Source organism: Pseudopodoces humilis, chromosome 2 (genome assembly GCF_049639895.1).
Source record: "Pseudopodoces humilis isolate 2021_Gansu_Grassland_sample_001 chromosome 2, ASM4963989v1, whole genome shotgun sequence".
NCBI lineage: Eukaryota > Metazoa > Chordata > Aves > Passeriformes > Paridae > Pseudopodoces > Pseudopodoces humilis.
In genome coordinates, this window is record NC_142201.1 from 981,883 (window position 1) to 995,510 (window position 13,628).

Here is a 13,628-nt window from a genome sequence, read left to right on the forward strand (position 1 = left end):
TTCCCCTCTCTCAGGGCTGCAGAAGTGCCCAGACTTTCACCTGCTGCTCCCACAGAGAGGAACGCTGGCCTAGGGACTCTCTGCTCTTGGATATTGGGCAAGGGAGGGAGGAGACACTGGGTTGTCCCTGGGGACACAAGAAATGGGTGAACATCCAGTCCAAATACTCTCATGTGGCATTTGTCACCCTGCAGTGATTCTTCTTTGCTTTTGGAAAGCAGAGAGGAGGAGGAGGAGGAGAGGGCCTAAGGAAGGAACAATCCTTCTGTACCCCCTGCCAGGAGGGGCTGGCAGGTGCGGGTGGGGTCCTGCTCCCAGAGAACAGCAACAGGACAAGGGGAAACGGCCTCAGGCTGGGCCAGGGGAGGCTCAGGGTGGACAGCAGCAGGAATTTGCCCATGGAAAGGGAGCTCAGGCCTTGGCAGGGGCTGCCCAGGGAGCTTTGCAGTGCCCATCCCTGGAGGTGCCCAAGGAAGGGCTGGACGTGGCACTCAGGGCTCTGGGCTGGGGACAAGGTGGGCATTGGGCTGCCCAGCCCTGCTGCAAAGGCTTCCCAGCACACTTCTCTCTCAGCCGGCCTCAACGGGCGCCTTTCGTTTGCCTGCAGAGAGCAGGGCCAGCCCTGCCCTGCCGGCCCAGCCGGGAACTCTCCCGCTGCCGCTGGGGCTCAGCACTCCCTGCTCACAGGGGACTCACTGGCACCCAGAAAATCCATGGGCACCTCGCACAGACGGGACATCAAATCTGGAGACGCTTTTCTTGGGCTTTACAAACTTGCTTAGCAAAAATATACAAATTCTTCTCTTACTGCAACAGTGTTCTCTCCTTCTTAGGTTATTTTCAGGGAAATCAGAATGTATCATAATTACAACATAATTGCTTATTCATGTTTTATATCATAGTATCTTAATGTAAAAATACAGTCTGTAATAAAGACAAATTATTTGGTAATTTCATTTATTCGTTTGATCTCTGCTTCATTTATGGATTTTAAACTATTCTTCTTCTTCTTCTTCTTCTTCGTCTTCTTCTTCTTCTATACTCCTTCTTCTTACTACTCTCCTTTTCCTTTTCTTCTATGTATTTTAAACTTCAAATTCTTACTTTTCTTAATCTTCTTCATCTATGCATTTTAAAATTCAGGTTCCTATTCCTATTAATCCTCTACTTCTACGTTGTAAAATTCTTATTCTTATTCTTACTCCTATTCCTATCCTTATTCTTATTTCTCTTCTTCCTCTACCTCTAGGTATTTTTAAAAATCTTATGACTATTCTTCTTTTTCTCCTATGTATCTTCAAAGTATTCCTCCTCCTCTTCTTCTCCTTCATCTTCTTCTTTGTCTTCGTCCTCTTTCTCTTCTTTGCCTTATTCGTCTTCATCATCATCTCAGTCTTCTTCATCTTCTTTGTCGTCTTCATCTTTAGCATCCTCATCTTCTTTGTCTTCATCCTCATCTTCTTGGTCTTCTTCATCTTGGTCGCCTTCTTCATCTTCATTTCCTTCCCCTTCTTCATCATCTTCTTCCTCTTCTCTGTTGTCACCTCCTTCTTTGTGCTCCTTGTCCTGTTCCCGTTGGTGTCCCAGCTCCCGTTGGTGTTGGCCGCCCCGTGTGAGCCGCAGTCCTGCCGGGAGGGAGGCTGTGGGAGCAATCCCTGCTCTCGGTGCCCTGTTTTACTCCTCCGGCTGTGGCCTCAGGCAGGGCCACCGGAACAGCGCCCGCAGCGCCCGCAGCGCCCGCCTGAAGCGGGAGGGACGTCTCCTGGGGACAACCGGCTGCCCGCCGAGGGCCTGGGCTCCCAGCTGGGGCCAGGGCCTGGGGGGGCCGTGCGGGGCAGGCACCGGGCTCCCTTCCCTTTTTGCTGTAATTGCTGCTTCTCTTTCTGCAGCAATCCCTTCTTCCAGGGCATCCTCTTCCTGCTGCTGCTGCCTCAGTGCCTGCATCTCCAGCAGAGCCGTGTGCAGGGTCTGACTGCTGCTGCTCTGGTTCATGCTCAGCTGAGCCGGGCTGCTGGCTGGAGTATAGAACAGGACACTGAGCAGGCTCCATGTGTCCGGGGCTGTCCTCACCTCACTGAGGACAAGAGAATGTGCTGCCTTTCCATCCTCTGGAGCAAGAAGCTCAGGGGGCTCCTCCTCCTCAGTAGCTCTGGCCGGGGTAGCAGCTGCCAGCTCGGTGTCCGTGGGACTCCATAGGGCGGGAGAGGCGCTGGGCAGGGCACGGGCTGCCTCTGCTGCCAGCTCTGCACCCACATGCCTGGAGCAGCTGGGTCCCTCCAGGGGTTCCTCATCATCAACCAAGGGTTTATTGCAGATGTTGTTCTGGATGGCATCTTCCCCTTGGGACATCTCTTGGTCTTTGCACTGCTCCCCTTTGGAATGCACGTTGTCACTGAGATTGAAACTGAGAAGTGACAAGGAGTCCAACAGCTCTCGCCATTGGGCCTCCACCTTCTGCTTGCACCATTGCATTCTTTGATTCAGTTCAGCTTCCTTCTCTTCCTCCTCATCACCATAATCATTGGGGAAATTGGCTTCCAGCCATTCCAGCACCTTCTGATGTCTTGATATCTCCTCCACTTCAGGCAGTTCAGGTGATGAGCTTGAATCTTCTTCCATACCACCAAGCAGGGCCATCCTTCTCAGTTCTTCAACCTCACATTCTTCCCTATGGGAGAGTGCTTCATCCTCATCTTCCCAATGGCAGAGCTCTTCATCCTCTTGTTCTTCCCATTGGGAGAGCTCTCCAGCTTCATGTTCTAGCCATTGGGACAGCTCTTTTTCACACTCCCTTTCACCTGGGGACAGCTCCTTGTCACTCTTGCTGTCCCCTCGGGAGAGGTCATTGTCGCTTTCCATTGGGTACAGCTCCATGTCATTTGTGCTGTCCTCAGGAGCAACCTCGATGGCCTCTTCCACTGAGGACAGCTCTTCATCAGTCAGACTGTCCCTTGAAATGACCTCAGTGGCCTCTTCCACTGGGGACAGCTTCTTGTCACTTGTGTTGTCCTCTGCAATGCCCTCGATGACCTCTTCCACTGAGGACAGCTCCTCATCTGTTGGGCTGTCCCCTGAAACAACCACGATGGCTTCTTCCACATGGGACAGTTCCTGGTCACTCGTGCTGTCCCCTGCAATGCCCTCAATGGCCTCTTCCAAAGGGGACAACTCCTGGTCATTTGTGCTGTCCTCTGGAATCACCTCGATGACCTCTTCCACTGAGGACACCCCTGGCTCACTGTTGCTGTCCCCAGGAGAGAGCTCAGTGGCCTCTTCTACTGGGGACAGCTCCTCATCACTTGTGCTGTCCCCTGGAGAGAGTTCAATGTCCTCTGTCACTGGGGACAGCACCTGGTCTCTGACATTTTCCCCTTGGGACAACTCGTTGTTATCTGTTTTTCCTGGAGCTGTGCCCTTGAGGCTGCGCTCCATGACTCGAGCTCCCGAGGGGATGGGTGGCACAGGCTGCAGCTGCCAGCTCGGGGACACACGGGCTGTGCCCTCCTGGGCCACCCTGAGCGGGGGCAAGAGCACCCTGGGCACGGGGGTGTGTGGCTGCCCAAGACAGGGGCTGCAGGGCTGGGGCCCCTTCTCTCCTGCGCTCCCCAGCTCTGTGCCCTGGCTGCGAGTGTCCCTGGGACTCACCAGGCAGGGCAGTGGTGGCAGCGGTGACAGCTGTGGCTGCCGTGGCAGTGGCAGCAGTGGTGGCAGTGGTGGCAGCTGTGGCAGCGGTGACAGCTGTGGCTGCCGTGGCGTTGGTGGCAGCTGTGGCAGCTGTGGCAGTGGTGGCAGCGTTGGCAGCCTGTCCCCACAGTGGGACAGGACCTGGCTCCGGCTGCCCTGCGGTGCTGCCTGCGGCTGCCTGAGCTCCATTGGTGAGACCGATGGTTTGTTGAGGTTTTTGGGTCCCACCTTTGGCTGCCTGAGCTCCACCGGTGGCAGCTTGAGGGGCACCTGTGAGGAGGATGAGGACACGTGCGACAGAGACGGCTCCCTTGGCACAGCAAAGATCCTGGCCTTCTCCGTCTGCTGGCCTCTCCTTCCTGCCTCATCCCTCTCTCGTGGCCTCCTCCGCAGGCTCAGCAGGTGGCCTTGGGTGGGCTGGGAGTTGGGGTTCACCTTGTCTCTGTCCATCTTCTATGTAACTCAATGTAACGTCCACCGTCTTCTCGTGAAGAGAGACGCAGGGAGCTGCTTCCTCCTCAGACAGCGGCTCTCCTGGGACTGGGCACCCCAGGGCTCTGCGCCCCTTGGATACCCTCAGCCAGGCTGGGGCTCCCTGATGTCACAAGGCTCTCTGGCCACCACCGTGTCCCGCATCACAGAGGGCCCTGACCCCACGCGCCCGTGTCACAAAGGGCCACCGCCGGCGGCCCAACACCAGCGCAGCGGGCAGGAAGCGGCCCGGAGCAGCCCCCGGACCCCCTCGTGGCCTTGTGGCCCCTGCTGTGCCCAGAGCCCTGAGAGGCTTTGGCCACGCTGGCACACGTGTGCCAGCCCCAGCCCCGCACTGCAGAGCCCGGCCTTTGCAGCCTGCGCTGCGCCGGCCACGAGCAATTGGCCTTTGCAGCGACGTGCCAGGGAGCTGTGGGCAGCGGCTGCAGGTGCCGCGGGAGGCCGGGGAGCAGGGCTGGCCCTCAGGGCTGTGCCCGGCCAGCGGGGCTCGTCGCTGCCTTCGGCAGCGACACGCAGGGGCACCGAGCGCAGCCGCGGCGCCTCGGCCGGGCCCGGGGAGCTCAGCGGCCCAGGGGCACCACGCGAGGCCGGGGCCACCTGGCTCGGGGCAATGGCCGCGGCCCCGACTCTCGCAGCTCTCCCCTCGGCCGTGCGGCGCCACGGGGCCAGAGCCCGGGCCCGGGGCTCGCTCCCTGCTGCCAGCAGGGCGCTGCCGAGGGCTCCCCGCCCGCCGGGGCCGGGGCCGGCCGCTGAGGGAGCGGCGCCGCCATTGCTGCCGCCCTCAGGGGCTCTGAGGGGAGCGCGGCTCCCGCCGGCCCCGCTCCGCCCGCACGGCAAAACAAAAGCACGGAGCACGAAGACACACAAAGGCGCTCCAAGTGTGTCCGTGCCCTTCCAAATGCATTCGGACAGCGGCCCCAAGGGCTGCGCTCGGCTGCGCCAGCATCGCCACACGGCTGTGCCCGGGTCAAATCCCCTGTGCAGATACCGGGGCTGTGCAATGGGACACCGAACACTCGGGGCTCAGTCTCTCAGGGAACAAGAAACGAGTGTTTTAGGCTATTTGGGATAAGGCAACTGCTTTTGATGGAACCAGGCCATTGTACCTGGCATTCAGAAGGATAATAAATAAATAATTATGAATGCATGTGGGTGAAAAGTCATTAAGGGGTAGTTAGGAGCAGCATTACTACGGACAAAATATTTATTTAAAGAAAAACTACACTTAATAAAATCTTTCATCTACAATTTTCTCAATGGTTCTTGGTTTTTAAACATGTTAATTTCTGGTTTCTTTCCATCTGCTTTGTTTTGGAAATATTGAAGCAAAACTCAGCAGCATCAAGGAAAAACATCAACAGCTGGGTACAAGGCTTCAGAAAACCATTGTGGGACAAGTGAAGGGTCACACGCTTCAGACCTGTGAGTGCCTGGGCACAAAAGCACCTCTCCTTTCTGAGGCTGCATCGCAGCACAGAAGACGTAAAATGAGAGTTGCTCCTGTTCTCACAGTAAAAATACCTCCTATGCAGATTCTTGCTGCAACCAACTTAGTGACCAGGAAACAATATTGGATTCCAGAAGCTGGGAATTGGGGTACCCTTTCTTCTTGTCCATGTGTTCAATGTAAATTCTTATTCCTGTTACTCTTGTTCTTTAATATATTTATAATTTCTTATTACTCTTCTAGTATGCATTATTGAATTCCTATTCTTCTTCAGTTTCATTTTCTTCTTAATCTTTGTCTTCTTCATGGTCTTTGTTGTCTTCATCGCCGCCTTAGTGTTTCTCTTCTTTGTGCTCCTTGTCCTGTTCCCGTTGGTGTCCCAGCTCCCGTTGGTGTTGGCCGCCCCGTGTGAGCCGCAGTCCTGCCGGGAGGGAGGCTGTGGGAGCAATCCCTGCTCTCGGTGCCCTGTTTTACTCCTCCGGCTGTGGCCTCAGGCAGGGCCACCGGAACAGCGCCCGCAGCGCCCGCAGCGCCCGCCTGAAGCGGGAGGGACGTTTCTCAGAGACCTGGCTCGGTGCCTCTGGCTCCTCTGCACCGAGAGGCTGCCGGGGCTTCTCCTGAGCAGCTGCCAGCTCGGGCAGGACACGGGCTGCCTCTGCTGCCAGCCCTGCACCCACATGCCTGGAGCAGCTGGGTCCCTCCAGGGGGTCCTCATCATCCACCAAGACCAAGGGTTTATTGCAGACATTGTCCCGGATGGCATCTTCCCCTTGGGACATCTCTTGGTCTTTGCACTGCTCCCCTTTGGAAAGCACATTGTCACTGAGATTGAAACTGAGAAATGACATGGAGTCCAACAGCTCTTGCCACTAGGCCTCCATCTTGGCCTTGCACAATTTCAGTTTGGACAGTTCTTGGTATCTTTCAGCTTTGTTTTCTTCCTCCTCGTTGGCTCCATGATCATTAGAGAAATTGGCTTCCAGCCATTCCAGCACCTTCTGATGCCTCGACATTTCCTCCAGTTCGGGCAGTTCAGGTGACGAGCTCAAAACTCTGTCCATTCCACCAAGCAGGGCCATCCTTGTCAGTGCTTCATCCTCATATTCTTCCCATTGGGAGAGCTCTTCATCCTCATTCTGTTCCGAATGGGAGAGGTGTTCATTGTCATCTTCTTCCCATGGGGACATGTCCTGGACATCACAGTCTTCCCCAAAGCACAGCTGTGAGTAATCTTCAACATCTTCTGGGGAAAGCTTCTCATCCTCGTTGTTATCCCGTTGACACAGCTCTTTGTCACTGTCACTCTGCCCTTGGGACAGCTCTTTTTCATGCTTCTCTTAACCTGGGAACAGGTCATTGTCACTCTTGTTGTCCCCTCAGGAGAGCTCATCATCGTCTTCTTCTAGTTACAAATGCTGTCACCTCAAATTACTTCAATGACAACTTCTACTACTTCTGCTTCTACTTTCTACTTTCTACTTTCTACATCTACATCTACATCTATGTCTACATACATCTACTACTACATTTTCAGTGTAGAAGTGAAGGGTGGCACAGGCTGCAGCTGCCAGTTTGGGGACACATGGGCTGTGCCCTCCTGAGCTGGGGCAAGAGCACCCTGGGCATGGGGGTGTGTGGCTGCCCAGGACAGGGGCTGCAGGGCTGGGGCCCCTTCTCTCCTGCGCTCCCCAGCTCTGTGCCCTGGCTGCGAGTGTCCCTGGGACTCAACAGGCAGGGCAGTGGTGGCAGCGGTGGCAGTCATGGCAGCTGTGGCAGTGGTGACAGTGGTGGCAGTGGTGGCAGCTGTGGCAGTGTTGGCAGTGGTGACAGCTGTGGCAGCCGTGGCAGTGGTGGCAGCCTGTCCCCACAGAGGGACAGGGCCCAGCTCCGGCTGCCCTGCGGTGCTGCCTGCGGCTGTTTGAGCTCCATTCATGAGACTGATGGTTTGTTCAGGTTTTTGGGTCCCACCTTTGGCTGCCTGAGGTCCACATCAGTGAGGAGGATGAGGACATGTAGGCTGGAGATGGCTCCCTTGGCACAGCAAAGATCCTGGTCTTCTCCATCCACTGGACTCTACTTCCTGCCTCATCCCTCACTCTTGGTCTCCTCTGGCGCAGCAGTTTGCCTTGGGTGGTCTGCGAGTTGGGCTTCCCTTTCTCTTTGTCCATCTCTTCATCCATCTCTGCCATCCTCTGCTGCAGAGCCATCCAGGGAGCCGCTTCCCCCAGACAGGCAGCAGCTCTGGGGACGCTGTTTGCTTCCCTTGGCGACAGTTCACTGGAACTGTCCTGTGTCCTTTGATAAGCTCTGCGTCCTCATCTGCTGCAAACTGGGAGAGCCCTTTGTCTCCATCTGCTTCCCATGGGGACATGTCTTGGACATTGTCAGTCCCTGGCTTTGTAAACGTGAATGAAAAGTGTGGCACCATGGCATCTCCCCTCACAGCTCCACCATGGCACCACCTCCCCTCACAGCTCCACCATGGCACCACCTCCCCTCACAGCTCCACCATGGCACCACCTCCCCTCACAGCTCCACCATGGCATCTCCTCTCACAGCCCCACCATGGCACATCTCCCCTCACAGATCCACCATGGCACATCTCCCCTCACAGCCCCACCATGGCATCTCCCCTCACAGCTCCACCATGGCACCGTCTCCCCTCACAGCCCTACCATGGCACCTCCCCTCACGGCTCCTTCCCGCCCCTCACGGCTGAGGCGGCGCTCGGGCGCCCCCTGGCGGAGAGCGGGCTCGGGCGGGACCCTTTCCCTCCCTCCGTCCCTCACTCCTCTCCTTCTGCCCTCTCTCCCTCCATGACGGCCTCGTTCCCCCTCTGCCCGACCTTTTTCCCGACTTCCCAAACCATTCCTGCTTCACTGCCTCCCCGTTCCCCCGTTCTCCAGTCCCTCCCCTCTTCCTTCCCCTCCCTCCTCTCTGCGTCCCTCCCTCCGGCCCCTCTCTTCTCCCTCCTTCCCAGCAACATGGCACAGGACAAGAGCAAGCGGCCTCAAGCTGTGCCAGGGGAAGGCTCGGCTTGGACACCAGGAGCAATTGCTTCCTTTGGTGGCACCAAAGCCCTGAGCAGCTGCTCCCGCAGGGATCTGTCAGGAGCAGCACAGAACTGCTGCTGCTGCCTCAGCTGGGGCTGCACCGGGGGACACCTGGGACAGCTCCCAGTCACTTGTGCGGTCCCCTGAGAAGATCTCACTGTCATCTTCCACTTGGGACAGCTCCCGCTCACTCTTGCTGTGACCTAAAGTGACCTCCATGTCCTCATGCACTTGGGACAGCTCCTGCCTGCTACCATTTTCCCCTTGGGACAATTCACTTTCTTTTTCCTGTTGGGACTCCTGTGCCTTATTGGTCATCTTTCCCTTGGGAAGGGTCTTTGTCCTCCCATTGGAGCAGGTCTTTCTCAAGGGAGGGTAAATATTCATCTTGTCCTTCTTCTTCTTCCTATTTTTCTTGTCTTCTATGTATTTTAAAATATGAATTCTTATTAATCTTCTTCTTCGACAAATTTTTAAACACACATTATTATTTTTAATACTATTCTTCCACATTTTAAAATTCTTGCTCCTTATTCTAATTCCTGCTCTTCTTCTACTTCTGTGTATTTATAAAATTCTTACTCTCTTTACTCTTCTTCTTAGTATTTTTACAGTCTTCCACTTCTACTTCTTCCTCTTCTTTGTCTTTGCCTTTTTCATCTTCTTTGCCTGTCATCTTTTTTCTTTGCCTTCATCTTCATCTTTTTTCTGTTCTGTCTTCTTTGTCATTGTCTTGTCATCTTTGTTTTCTTCATCTTCGTTCTCTTCTTCGTCTTCATCTTCTACATTTCCTTGATCATCTTCTTCCTCTTCTTCGTCGTCTTTGTCTTCTTTGTGCTCCTTGTCCTGTTCCCGTTGGTGTCCCAGCTCCCGTTGGTGTTGGCCGCCCCGTGTGAGCCGCAGTCCTGCCGGGAGGGAGGCTGTGGGAGCAATCCCTGCTCTCGGTGCCCTGTTTTACTCCTCCGGCTGTGGCCTCAGGCAGGGCCACCGGAACAGCGCCCGCAGCGCCCGCCTGAAGCGGGAGGGACGTTTCTCGGAGACCTGGCTCGGTGCCTCTGGCTCCCCTGCACCGAGAGGCTGCCAGGGCTTCTCCTGAGCAGCTGCCAGCTCGGGCAGGACACGGGCTGCCTCTGCTGCCAGCCCTGCACCCACATGCCTGGAGCTGGGTCCCTCCAGGGTGTCCCAGACATGCACCGAGTGTAGAGGCCGCCAGCCGGGCTGGAGCCTCACGGTTCTAAACCAGCCCCAGTTCGGAAGTGCCTTGTCCTGAGCCCGTAATTCCCTCACTCGTGTAACGGCCACTGGGGCCCGTTGGAGCGCGGGCCCGGCCGTTGGGGGCTCGGGCTGCCATTGGCTGCTTGGCCGGGCGGGAACTCGGCCGACCAATGAGGATGAGGCGCGCGTGCCCTCGGAGCCGTTGGAGGTGAAGCGGTTTCAGTCTCTCGGCTGTGGCTGCCGGAGCTTCGTGTGCGTTTGTCGCTGTCCTGCCCCCGCCACCTCCGGGGGCCCTGAGCTCATCTCAAGAGCCGCCTCCTGGAGAGCGGAGGGGGCAGGGAGGCGGCAGGAACAGCTGCCTGCGGCGTGCAGAGCCGTGTCTGGGTCCGGACCCCCTGTTTATTTGAGGAAGAAGCCGCCGGGATGGGGGCAAGGGGCTCTACGCCAGAGGAACCCATCCTCCAGCTCCAGAAAGAGCGGACCATGAGGCTGGCGGCGCCGCGGACGCCTTCCGAGACAGCTGAGGGGAACCGGGCATCGGGAGAGCTGGCGGGAGGGGCGGTCGCCGCTGCGGGCGGACCGGGGAGCAAACCGGCCGAGCTGCGGCTTTGTGCCGGAGCCGCTGGCCTGTAGAGCGCCCTGCGGCCTCTAGAACTTGCCTTGTCGCTCCGTGCCAGAACTTACAGACATCGGGACCCACCCCAGCCGAGCCCGGCCGCCCCGGAGCGGAGCCTGAGCGTGTAAGAGCCGTGCCTCGCACCGGAGCCGATCGGAAATCCGGCACCGCGGGTGCCCGGGTACCCAGCGAGCGCCAGCCCCGCAAGCAGCGGCGACCGCGGGGTCCGAAAGTCGCCGGTGCCGGAGCTGGAGTCACCCATGGAACACTCACCGGTTCGGGGCACCGAAAGCCAGAGCCACCGTTTCTCTGCGGCCCCCCAAGACAAAGCCACCATCGGTACAATACCAACAGCCGTGCCCGATCCAGTCAGAGTGTGGCAGCAGGTAAAGCTAGCGGCGATAACAAATGGGGATTAGGCAGCTGCAGAAGTGATTGATGTGCCATTATCGGGAAGTCGGGAACCTGAGTATGGCACAACTGAAGCATAGCCGGTAATAAGGGGTAGTGGAAAAACACCGGATATTTACACATTTTCAGTGGCCAGTTCTTTCAGAACTGCATCAGCTTGTAGCCAAGCACAGCCTGGGCACACCTGCTGTCACCAATATACTGTGGTTTTTAACATCAGGGGAGGTTACTCCTTTTGATATTAAACAGCCTGCCAAACTAATGTTTACAACATCCAATATGTGGTCTTTGAGCCAGCATGGTGATGTGGTGCAAAAAAGACTGCAAGATGCAATGGAGGAACAAATTATAAACGTTGAGGACAGAAACCAATTAATTTTACAATTGGCCAAGGCTAAGGAGGACTGTTGAAGGGTCTCAGAATTGTTGCCAGATGAGAACCCACCCTTGGATGAGATGATAAATGCATGCACCACGGTTGGATCAATGCCCACACCACGTCCTTGTTAGCAGACTCCATGGCGGCAGCTGTGAAAATGACACCCCAGTGCTACAGATGTGGACAGCCAGGCCACCTAAAAACAGTTGTCCCTGTGAGTCTACACTACCAGGAACAATTAATGGACAAAGGAATACAGCTTGTATCCAGTGTGGAAAAACCAATCCAGTGACCAGACAATGCAGATCCCAAATTCATTCTGACAGATCTTCCTTTAAGGACCAGGGAAACGCGAGACCTAGCGTGGAGACGTGCAATGATGATACGAGCACCTTTTCGCCTTCCTGTCAGAGCCTGTGCCACCAGCTCACAGGAAGGACCAGAGGAGCAGCTGCAATGGGTGTTTCCACATCCATCTTAACAACCAACAACATCTCAACAACTTAATAAGCACTTTAAAGGTACACAGGGTCCGTCTCGAGGCCCACGGGCCCATTGGGAGAGGACTGAGTGCACTGCTGATCGGAAGATCCAGTGTTGCTTTACAAGGTATTTTTGTGTACCCTGGTGTTCCTGATGCAGATTTCACCTGGCAGAGACACGCTGTGGTTTCAACTCCTATTCCACCCGTGACAATCCCCATAAAAACACAAATTGCCCAACTCATCCCTTTTAAGTCTCTTGTCCCCAAAACAGGGCCCATAAAGCGAGGTGAGCGAGGCTTTGGATCCACTGGAGAGCCCCAGGTGTGCTGGACTCAGATCATAAGTGATCCAAGACCTAATATGGTGTGTCCTGTTACGGTGCCTCAGGTGAGACCCTTGCAAATCAAGGTCAGAGGGATGGTTGACACAGGGGCAGATGTTACCATCATCTCTGCCCACACCTGGCCATTATCATGGCCCACCACAGCTGCAGGAGCTGCCATTGCTGGCCTTGGGGAGACTACACAGAGCTGCTGGAGCAGCAGATCTGTGTTGGTCAAAAATCCCAAAGGTCAAACATCTGCCATCCATCTGACCATCCACTACTGCAGCAGCACTCAGCCTGTGGGGGAGGGATGTTCTTTCTGCATGGGGAGTTGGGGTAGGAAGGGATTTTTAACAGGGACTGCTGTTTTAAAAGGTGTGAAATATCCCACAGAAGCCCTAAAATGGCTCGCCACTCAGCCTGTGTGGGTGCCACAGTGGTCCCAAGAAAAGGAGAAATTACATACCCTCAAAACTTTAATGCAAAAGCAACTGATTCAAAGGCACACAGAACCATCTACGAGCCCTTGGAACACCCCAGTATTTGTCATCAAAAACAAATCTGGGAAATGGAGGTTGCTGTGTGACCTAAGGGAAATCAATGTAGTCATGGAAAGCATGGGAGCCCTACAAGCAGGCGTGCCATTCCCTAGGATGATTCCTGTCAATTGGGATATAAGGACAGTGAATCTAAAGGATTGTTTGTGTACTGTTCCTCTCCACTGAAATGATACCCCAAGGTTTGCTTCTAGGGTGCCATCCATTAGTAACGCTGCACTAGTGGAGCGCTATCAATGGAAAGTTTTGCCTTATGAGGACAGGAAGAGCTGCTGCCTTTTTGTCCTCTGGAGTGACAGGGGTGGGGGGCTCTTCCTCCTCCTCAGTAGCTCTGGCCGGGGTAGCAGCTGCCAGCTCGGTGTCCGTGGGACTCCATAGGGCGGGAGAGGCGCTGGGCAGGGCACGGGCTGCCTCTGCTGCCAGCTCTGCACCCACATGCCTGGAGCAGCTGGGTCCCTCCAGGGGTTCCTCATCATCCACCAAGGGTTTATTCCAGATGTTGTCCTGGATGGCATCTTCCCCTTGGGACATCTCTTGGTCTTTGCACTGCTCCCCTTTGGAATGCACGTTGTCACTGAGATTGAAACTGAGAAGTGACAAGGAGTCCAACAGCTCTCGCCATTGGGCCTCCACCTTCTGCTTGCACCATTGCATTCTTCGATATCTTTCAGCTTCCTTCTCTTCCTTCTCATCACCATAATCATTGGGGAAATTGGCTTCCAGCCATTCCAGCACCTTCTGATGTCTTGATATCTCCTCCACTTCGGGCAGTTCAGGTGACGAGCTTGAATCTCTGTCCATACCACCAAGCAGGGCCATCCTTCTCAGTTCTTCAACCTCACATTCTTCCCTATGGGAGAGTGCTTCATCCTCATCTTCCCAATGGCAGAGCTCTTCATCCTCTTGTTCTTCCCATTGGGAGAGCTCTCCAGCTTCATGTTCTAGCCATTGGGACAGCTCTTTT